The sequence below is a fragment of the Onychomys torridus genome, chromosome 16 (genome assembly GCF_903995425.1).
Source record: "Onychomys torridus chromosome 16, mOncTor1.1, whole genome shotgun sequence".
Taxonomy (NCBI): domain Eukaryota; kingdom Metazoa; phylum Chordata; class Mammalia; order Rodentia; family Cricetidae; genus Onychomys; species Onychomys torridus.
Genome location: NC_050458.1, coordinates 43,878,132 through 43,888,210, shown reverse-complemented (window position 1 = coordinate 43,888,210; position 10,079 = coordinate 43,878,132). Strand labels below are relative to the sequence as shown.

At 56.2% G+C, this 10,079-nt stretch overlaps 1 long non-coding RNA gene across 3 annotated transcripts; it reads left to right on the top strand.

Moving 5' to 3' along the window:
• Positions 1 to 886: 886 nt before the first annotated feature.
• On the top strand, positions 887 to 8,579 carry LOC118597362. Of its 3 annotated transcripts, none has more exons than XR_004946811.1 (7): positions 887 to 938; positions 1,138 to 1,298; positions 1,740 to 2,416; positions 2,559 to 3,038; positions 4,098 to 4,300; positions 4,889 to 6,881; positions 7,726 to 8,579. It is a non-coding gene; the product is annotated as an uncharacterized LOC118597362 (long non-coding RNA). The 3 variants fall into 3 exon arrangements; XR_004946810.1 differs by having other exon boundaries at positions 7,718 to 8,579; XR_004946809.1 differs by lacking the exon at positions 7,726 to 8,579 and having other exon boundaries at positions 6,746 to 6,816.
• The last annotated feature ends 1,500 nt before the right edge of the window (positions 8,580 to 10,079 follow it).

Here is a 10,079-nt window from a genome sequence, read left to right as displayed (position 1 = left end):
GGACTATTGAGGAAAGGGGCTGCCAAAGGGTACTGTGCTGAGTAAGGGCTGTGTGTGTGTGTGTGTGTGTGTGTGTAAATGCATGTACATTTCTGTGGGTATGTGTGATATACACACGTATGTATGAATGTGTGTAGATGTGTGTTGTGGTTGTGGGAGTGCATGGGTGTACATGCATATGTACATGTGCAAGCATGTATAACACATGTTTGTCATTGTGTGAACACATGGGTACGCATGCATGTGTGTATGCCTATGTGTGCATCTCGTGTGCATGTGTGGCTGTAAGAGCATGAGTGTGCATCTATGAATATGCATGTAGTTATACATGGTTGTGTGAGAGCATGGGTAGACATGTGTGATATGTATGTGTATGTTTGGAGCTATATGAGCATACAGCGTGACCATTTGTACCACATGGCGGCAATTGCCTGGCATACTTGTGTTCTGCTGTCATAGCAAAAGATGTCTGCCACGATCACCCTGGCTGGGGACAGAGGATCCTTTCTCTCCCAAGCCTTCCACGGTGATTAAGTCTCCAAACTTTTCCTTAACCATCATATCTTCAAAATGAAAAACCAAATTGCATCTCCGAGAGCTTGGAAATCGATTTCTTTCAAAATGAACTTTTGGTGAAGTGATTCCAAAGAGAAATGAGAAGAGGAAGGGGGGAGGGGAGGGCCTGGGGAGGCAGTGGGGGGGGGGGGGAACGAAGGGCCTGGGGAGCAGGTGAAGGGGAGGGGAGGGGAGGGCGCCAGGGGTGGGTAGAGGGGGGAGGGACGGAAGGCCTGGGGCGAGGCTGGTGCTGGTCTTTTCTGGATGGTGGGAGGGGTCAGGAGTCCTCTGCAGAGTCACAGTGACTGACCTGTGGCCACAGTGGGTGCAGAGGTGATTGAGGGCTGTTGGAAGTGAGCTCTCAGGAAGGACTTCCCAGTACCGTGAGTGTGCATAGCCTCTCCTCCCTGTCTGCTTTCAGCATCTGTGTGTGTGTGTGTGTGTGTGTGTGTGTGTGCATGATGGATGTGGGGCTGCCAGCCCAGTGTAGAAAGGTGTCTGTCCTGGGAGGGTGTCACACAGGGTCTCGGGGCAGGGCTCTGCGGGGTTTGGCCTTGTCACTGATGTGTTGCTGTATTATAGGAGTTGAATGTGGCTCTCAGCCCTGCCAGGTGGGAGGTCCATTCTGCTGGCCCCTCCCTCACTGCTCAACACAGCCTGATGCTGCCAACGCCCTGCTGCCACTGCCGATGCTGATACTGGACGGCCTAAGAAATAGGTTGGAGAGGAAAAGGCCAGAGCAGGTTGGGCAAGACTTAGAGGCTGCGGCTGCTGGGAGTGGGGGAGTAGAGGACCTGGGCTGGAGAGGGTGGGTGGCCCTAGGGGGAGGCAGGTGGGCTGTGGCTGGTGGCTTTTGAGCCAGGGGTGGGGGAGCAGTTGTGGAGGCCCCATCCGCTCCCTGTCTGGCTCAGCTCTGGCTGCCAGCCGTGGGTGTTGAATACAGCTCAGCTGAGCATCGAGCACTAGGGAGGGAGCAAGACAGCTCGATGGGTGGGCAGTGCAGGGGTGGCGCAGGGGTGGCAGCAGTGATGGCAGCAGGAGGTGGCAGGGGAAATTGGCCGAGGTGGGGGCAGAGGAGGCGCGGCTTTGGAAACAGGGCCTGGGGGGGCAGTTGAGAGAGGCAGAGCAGCATATTGGAGGTGGCCTGGAGCAGGGAATAGGTAGCCTGCCCCTTCTCTGTGCAGGCCATCCTCATCACACACCAAGAAGTGGGCTGGCAGGATGCCCATCCATATGGGGAAACTGAGGCTCCGGAGAGCAGGCTGTCCAGAAGCCAGCTAGTCAAAGCTGGGATCCCAGAGCCCAGCATTGGAACAGGGCAGCAGGGAAGATGACAGATCCTTGAGGCTGGGGACCCCCATCTGCCCCATCCCCAGAGAATCCTCGGACAGGAAGGGAGGATACCCGAGGAGCAGGAGAACAAGCTTAGTCTCCGCTGCCCCGGGGCCTCAGTCTACTTGTCAGTGAAATGGAGACAGCCTCGGGCTACCTGTCAGTGCTTTCATCTTTGGTGATGAAGCCCGAGGTTCCAGCACTCAGAGGAAATGGAAGGGCCCCAGAGAAACTGCCTCTTCGCTTTTGGACCTCTGGTTACTCTCAAACAGTCTGTGCCTTGGTTTCCCTCCTGCATGGGGATCCCATGCTGGCACAGGGTAGCGGGGTGCTGTGTCTCCTCGCTTCTCTCCTCCCTGTACTGTTTCCCCGCTTCTCCCTCACCCCCCTCTCCCAGAACCCTGGAGGGCTGCTCTGATGAGAGGTTCATTTTCCTTTCATTGTGCAGGTGACAGACCCTGCTGCCAATAATCTCCTGTGACAAATCAACACTGAAGTCCAGCGGCTCCCTGGCCTTGGCGGACTCCAAGTAGATCGAAGTGGAAAAAAACCCAGGGGCTCTGGGGGTGGGGCCTGGAGGGACCGCCACACCCAGCAGGTGCATCGGGAGGGGCCCACTCTCTGTCACCCTCATAGTCTGCCCAGAAATCCCCTCTCTCCTCATCCTTCAGGATGCTCTGAGGATGCAGGGTGACAGGTCTGGCTGCAGTCTCAGGAAGAGGGACCTATCCTGAAGGGGATCCTGAAATGCCTGGGACAACAAGGAGCCATGGAAGGTTTGTAAGCTGAGGATGAATGGGAAGAAATCCAATTTCCCTCCTTGTCTCTCTGTCTCCGCAGCACGGGGCTTTCAGGGTAGGTCCAGCCAGCCTCTGGGGTTCCAAGCCCCCACCCTGTCATGGGTGAAGGATGTGAAGAGGGTTAGAAGTAGGACCAGTGTGCCACTCTCTGGATAGGTGATCTCACAGATGAGTGGGAGAGCCTGAGCCTGGCAGGAACTCTGACCTGGGGGTTGGGGGTCGGGGTGGGCAGAATTTCCCCTAATGGTCTCATTTTGTGTCTCTTCCTTATTCTGAGGCAGGGGATCTGTCTGCACTGATGCATTTTTCAGATGAGGAAGTCACCAAGAAATCAACATCCCTGGCCTCTGAGTCAGTACTGGGCACCATGTAGCGCTCAGCAAAGAGATGGGGTGAGGGTGGAGGTTTTCCTAGCTAGACAGCTCCAGGATCCTCTCCAGACTGGGTTATCCTCAGCAAAAACCTCAGAGACAGAACCATCTGCTTTGGAAATATAGCTCAGGTGTGGGAAACTGCCTTGACCAAGGCTGCATGGCTGTACCACACTAGGTGTCAGTACCAAACCTCTGGACTGTCATGTCCCCTTCTCTTTGTGTCTCTGCCTCTGTCTCTCCCTCTCCTTGTAGACTACCTTCACACTGACAAGCCCCCCTCCCCATCCCTCCCCAGCCCTTTCAGCCTAGTGACCTTGCCGGTGACCCCTTGCCATATCTCAGTTGGGTTCACACCCATGGTTCTGAACCTGAGGGTCTTGTGCACCTGCTGAGAGCCTGTGGGTGTTCATGCCTTCCAGACAGGTGGCGATCCTGGGACCCCTGGGACCCCAGCACTCTTCACCCTGCTGCCACCCTGACTCTGCCTTCTGCAGGCTGGGAGGCTCAGCCACCTTCCTGCCCACATGCTATTCTCCTGCTTGAGATCCCCAGGTTAATAGTGTCTCACCAGGATGTCTGGCTTTTCAGAAGTCACCTCTGTCTGGCTTTCCTGGGTGGATATCCTTGTGTGGCTGTGACAGAGAGGGACAGAGGCGTCTTCTAATGGAAGGCACCTAGGGACTGGGCAGGGTGCTTCCCAGGACAGTTCCATGATTCCTTTATGGGGTGGCCAGGACCTCAGCAGGGACAGGATCCTGAGGGAGGGAGCTTTGCTGGCTGGCTTCGGGAGGAGGTATGGGGGAGTGAGAGGAGAGGCAAGGGCTCCCAACACTCCTCTGGTGTCACACTGGGTCCTGGCTCCTCCTCAATGCCTCCTGTATTGGGCAGCCATCTGCCATGTTCCTGGAGACCTCCTTGACTACCAACCAAGCCCTGTACTCACCCAAAACAACACTCCCCTCCAGCAAACCCACCCCCAAAAGTAGAATCACAGACTCTGTCCCTCAGTGAATGTTCCAATGACCTCTTTTAACAGATGGGTAAACTGAGGCACAGAGAGGCTCTGGTGCTTAAGCTGCATGTCTCTCCTGTACCTTTTCTTCTGCTCCCGTGTGTGCCTGCCATGCTCCATCTTGCTGAGAAAAGAGACGAAGCTGTGAGGAGGGGCGTGCTCTGAGCCCCGGCTGACTAGCTACTGGAAGAGTTGCTCAACCCTCCTCCCCAGGTGGAGTATGACAGGTACGAGGGTGGCCATGCCTCCTTGCTGGTCCCAGTGTCTCTTTCCCTGAGGCCAACCCTGAGATCAGGCCCAGCGGGTTGCCCCAGGCTATGCTGACTTCATTTCTCCTGGGCTGTGTGGTTAAGGGAGGGGACAGGCTGGTAGTCAGCAACATGGCTCGAGGGGACACCTCAGGCAAAAAAGAGTCTGATATGGCCCTGGCCTCCAGGTGACCTCCACTGCCTGACACCCCCCACCTCCACTCCCATGTCTGGGCCTCTGAGGCTCAGAGTGTGTGTGCATGGTTTGTGCATGTGTGTCTGTGTGCATGTGTGTGCGCGTGCATGCGTGTGTGTGTGTGTGTGTGTGTGTGTGTGTGTGTGTGTGTGTGTGTGTGTGTAGGGGGTTGAAATCATTCAGGACATGACAGAGCGTTCACTGTGCTGGGAGTGTGAGCCGAGAGAGAGACCTAACAAGTCAGGCCTCTGACCAGGGAAGGAGGGGAAAGGTTTCTTCCCCTGACACAGGAGTGTGTGTGTGTGTGTGTGTGTGTGTGTGTGTGTGTGTGTGTGTCTGTCTGTCTGTCTGTCCTGTCCACTCACAAGCAGGGCCTGCCACAGTGACACCTCTGAAGACCTGTCCCTTCAGTGAGGACTGACTGAAGGCCAAGGGTAGCTGCATCCAGGAACAGTGTTGGACAGGTTTGCCAAGCTGCCAGGCAGGCCAACTCCCCCAGCTGCTCTTTCTGGGATTCCACACAGTCCAGTGTGCAGAGCGGCGGACTGAGTGCGCCAGCCACACGCAGGGCTCCCTGAAGGACAGGTCACCACTTGCAGAGGGCCCTCAAGGGAGCTGTCTTAGGAAGCCGCAGATGAGAGGTGTGGACAGTGCCACCACACCATGCTTCAGGAAGACCCTTCTCCACTGGAGCAGCATTTGGGGTCGTCCTAGGAAACGGAGACCACCGGAAAAAGCTGAGGGACCTAACAATGCAGGAGAGTTGGGAGACAGAAGGAGAGTAGCCGAGGTCCTGGGAAGGAGCGGGTGGTGTCAGCACAGTCTAAGACCATGGAACCTCATGGCGCAATTGGAGGGAGCAGCAGCAGTGTCTTGGGCCAGGGCCAAGCTTCATCCAGGGCAAACCCATGGGAGACTCCCAGCTTCCCTCAAGAGCCTGTTCGAGGGCCTCCTGCTTGCCCATCACGCCAACCCCTCAGGAAACCATTGACGGGGAGCCCGAAGAAACTGTTTCCGAAGCCCAGGCATCTTGAGCTGCTGGGCAGACCAGTCCTGCCAGGGACAGCAAGAGGGCTGGTGTTCTCTGCCTGATGCTGTCCACTGCTCCAAGTGTGGCCTGGCCCCTGCAAGGCCCTCTTCAGCCTGAGGAGGTTTGACTGTTCACTCATCAAGGATCCCTCTGGCCTTTAGGTCCCAACTGGGGGGTTGAACTGGGGTTGCAGACTGCGTAGCCTCTTCCAAAAGCTTGGCACTCAGCCCCAGCTGGGAGAGGAGAGCAGACTGGGGGAGGTTGGACTTTCACGAACCTTCCAAGACAGAGAGGCAGAGAAAGCATCGGGCAGGTTCTAAGAGCTGTTGTGGGCACCGGATCTTGTAGACAGAATTGTGCACAGTGCAAAGATGCCCACCAGGGCCAATAGGCCTGAGTGTCAACCTAAGCTGTGACTTGAAACTTGGAGAGAGATTTAAAAAAACATTTGTTTTTATACGTGTGTATGTGTGAGTGGGGTCATCTGTGGAGGTTAGAAGTGTCATCTCCTCTCTCCTGGAGCTCGAGTTACAGGTGAGTGTGAGCCCGCTGGCATGGGTGCTGGGAATCGAACTGGGGCCCTCTAGGAGAGCAGTGTTAACCATCTCTCCAGCCTGAGAGGAATGGTTCCTGGGACTAAAATTCCAGGCCCGTGAGCACTGGAGAACTTGCAACAGGCCACTCACAATCATCATCAGAGACAGGACCTGCACGGAGGGCTGGAGGTGCTGGGGTTCCAGTTAGCCCTAGCCATAGGGCAGGATTTCTGTGGTCCCTGAAGTGCCCCCAGGCCCACCTTCAAACTCCCTATCCAGAGCCCTGGGAGATAGTCAGGCTGGTGGTGGGCACTGGGTTCTGAGGATAATTCCAGACAAGATTAAGAAGGGAGAGCTGGAGGGAGGGGGGGGGGGCTGAGATGAGAGAGGGAGCAGCCAATGAGTGTTGGAGAGTCCCTTGATCATTCCAGTGATGTTGGGACATACTGTGTGTACATCAGAGGCCTGCTGGGTAATGGACAGGGTCCCGAGGTCCTCTGGGGGCTGTACCTGCAGACCCGTGAAGCTGGGCTAACGCTCTCTGTCATGGATTCTGCCAGCCCTCAAGGAAGTGGCAGGGGCTGCACCCCAGGGTGGGGCACAGGGAGCAGGAGGCGGTGTGGTGAGGGCCACACCCCCTGTCTTTGTCGTCCTTTCCACAGGACGCCTTTCCTTGGCTCCGTCCTCACACCCTCCTGTCACTGATGTTATTTTTAAAGTTTCATTTTGTAAACGTTTGTGCTTTATTTGTTTATTCGCTGGAATTACCGGTGCATTTACGCCTTCAATATTTAAAAGGTAAGTGTGTGACATACGGAAGCTCCCCTCCCCTCCCCCAGGGACCAGACTCCCCTGGAGGCAGCCTGCTTTGCCAACAACTTCCCCTCCAAGGTGTCTGCATAAAGGAACAAACACAGGCACAGAAAAGCAAACAGGACCTTCTGTTCTCCCCCTTAACTCAGACAGCAGCCTTCTATCACTGGGGGCTTCCATGGCGGTTTCTCACGAGCATCTAGTTATTAGCTAAGAACACTAATAAAGTCCAGAGAGGTTAAGACATTGGTCTGGAGTCACACAGCTTGGTGGCAGGATGTCCAGCCACCACAGTACACCTATGGTGTGGGCTAGCAGAGTCGGGATAATTTTCCAGAAAGAGGCAAGGGATGAAAGAGAAATGCAGGAGGGGTGGCTGAGGGTGGGTGGGTGGACAGTGGTTCAGGGTGGGCCCTCATCTCTCCTCCTGGGAGTAGGGTGCCAGGCTGACTACACCTCCCACCCGCCCTGCCCCATCCCTGCTCAAGTTCCCCTGCAGGCCACTGGAGCTGGCAAGTGCCATCCGGTAAATGGGTGCACAGTGGGCACAGGCAGTGTCAGGATAAGAAAGTGGAGAGGGGTATCACCCCCTCCCTTGTCCCGTGAAGGTTCTGTCCTTCCCTGGGAAGGTCCCAGGACCCCCTGATCCTAGTCTGGCTTCGCTGAAGCTTGAGGCCATAGCTTTTGAGTGCTGGGTCCTGGGCACACCCACTCTGGGGCCTAGCTGGACTCTGGGCTAACCCACCTTGGGTCCTAGCGTGTGGTCTGGCAGAGTCGCTGCAGGCTTGGACCCACACAGCGCTGTTTTTCCCCTTTGTGAGCTGGGCAGGAGCAGGAGAACTGACGAGGACGGGGGTGAAGCGTCTGAGAGCAAGTAACCCTGACCTATGGTCCTCCAGCCCGGCTCCTGGCCTTAGCAGGGGCCCAGTCAGTAGCTACTGCAGTTGATGCTGAAGACCCCGGAGTCTGTCTGAAAGACCACTAGGAATTCCCAGCTCCCTCTCGATTTCCTGACTCCCACACCACATCAAATCAGAGGGATTCCCAGACTCCTGGCTCCAGGCATCCTCCTGCCTCATCCTCTGGAACAGATGGGATTGGGCACATGTCATTGTGCCCGGTCATTCTGCTTACCCACATCTTTGAAAATATCCCAAAGAAGGAAGAGATTGTTAGTCCTTGTCACTGACCCTGTGATTTGCTGTGTGACTTTGGGACGTACACTTGCCCTCTCTGGGTCCACATTCACTCACCTGTCACCCAACCTAACAGCTTTCAAACCCTAGCTGCATGTCAGTACTCTGCCCATTCCTAACCACCACCACCCCACACCCCATGTTAGTCAGAACACTCGCTCTCCTGAGGGAATCGGCAGGCCCAGAAACTGCTCCTATGACGTGCAGACCGAAGGACCTCGGCTACTGAGTCAGGGTCCAGCTTTGGCCTCTGACAGATGAGGACCCTGGGCCCAGGCCTCTCTGTTCTGCTGGTTCCCTTGCCCAGCGGCCAGGGGTGATGATTCTGCCTATGTAGTCCAGGCTGGTCTAGAACTCAAGGCACCCTTCCTGCATCCTCCTCCCGAATGCTGGGATCACAGGGGTGCGCTGCCTCAAACAGCTTCCCAGGTCTCTCAAGTGTTCCTCCCATGCTCCAAGTGCCCAGGATCCTGCTGTAGGCAGGGGAGAGGGGGTCGGGGGAGGGGACGACTGTGTGTGTGGGGGGGGGGGGCGGGGTGAGCTGCTTCCTCCTTAGTTCCCCAGGGGCTTGTGTTCCACCCTGGCTCCCGAGGAGGAATGGTCCAGGAGAGGAACTGATTGAAATGTACTTTTCGTTTCGGGGGGGAAAATTAAAGTCTTCAATTTGAGAGCTTGGCAGCAATTAGTGTTTAATCATGGGAGGTTCTAGAATGTGCAAAAGTGCCCTGGCTGGGGAGGGCACCTGGCCCTGAGGCTGATTACAGACCTGCTTCCTGCCGGAGTGCCAGTCAGCAGCCCCCCACCCCACACCCCCCCCCAAAGACTAAAGTCTAATTGATGCATCCATTTGCTTTCTGAAGGAAAGGAGAGAGGAGAGTGGGGTCCTGTTGCTCCACCCTGCTCTATGGGAGCTGTGGAGAGGAATAGGGAGAGAGAAGCCCCATGCGGGAGACCCCCACCATCTTCCTTTGAGATTGGCTTGGAAGCCTCACACCTGGGTCCAAACCCTGCTTCTGCCATTTAGCAGCCGCGTGACCTCGAGACATCCACAGGTCTCTGCCAGCCTCATGTCTAAGAAGGGGACAACCCCCATGCACGAGGCTGAGCTGTGCTCTATAAACGTGCCTCTGACTGTTCTGGATTGTAGAAAATCCACACTGAGAGAGGAAGGGGGAGTTAGCCAGGGTGGGGCTGGGTCCGTGCACCCTGCTGCAGGGCTTGGGCCAAAGTGCCAGATGGTTCTGGGGGCCACACACTCTGGATGCCGGCAGACAGAGCTGGGGTCAGGGAGACAGTCCACTCCTGGGTGGCAGGGCACCTCTGCAGCTCTCTGGGTGTCCAGCTAGCTTCTCCCTTCCTCAGCATCTGGCACCCACTCAACTTCTCTCCTGTGCCACAGCTCGGCATTGGCAGCAACCAGGCAGACTTGGGATGGTGTCAGATCCTTTGCTAGCTATACCTGGAGTCCTGTTGGGGCATCTCTCCACGGCACCTGCGGTTCTCTTTGTCCCTGGCTGGTCGTGCATGCTGGTAGTGTTCATCTTCTTGCCCCTCAGCAAAGTGGGTGCCTTGGGGAGGGTCAGCTCCCAGGGACAGTTTTGGGTTCCGAGTGGGTGAATTGGCTTCATGTTCATGTCCGCAGAGTATACATGAAGTATCAGATACTGTGTTAAGTTTTCTCTGCCCTTGGTGAGGCAGAGACAATCGCTCCCATTTTCCAAACTGAGAAACTCAGGCTTCTCCCAGTAAGGAGCGTAGTGATGGGCCTGTCTGGGTTGACATGGAGCCAGGGCTCTCTGTCCAGTTCTGCAGGAGTCAGAGTCTGCAGCTGCGTGGGTGGGCAAGAGGGAGCAGGCCCACAGGCTTGGCTAACAGCCCTTGGCAGACCTGTCATGAGTGGGAACAGGAAGTGCTAAGTTCAAGTTCTCATCTGGTAGGAAGGCAGAGTTCCTCTGTCCACTCTTTCTCCCCTGCCTTCATATCTCAG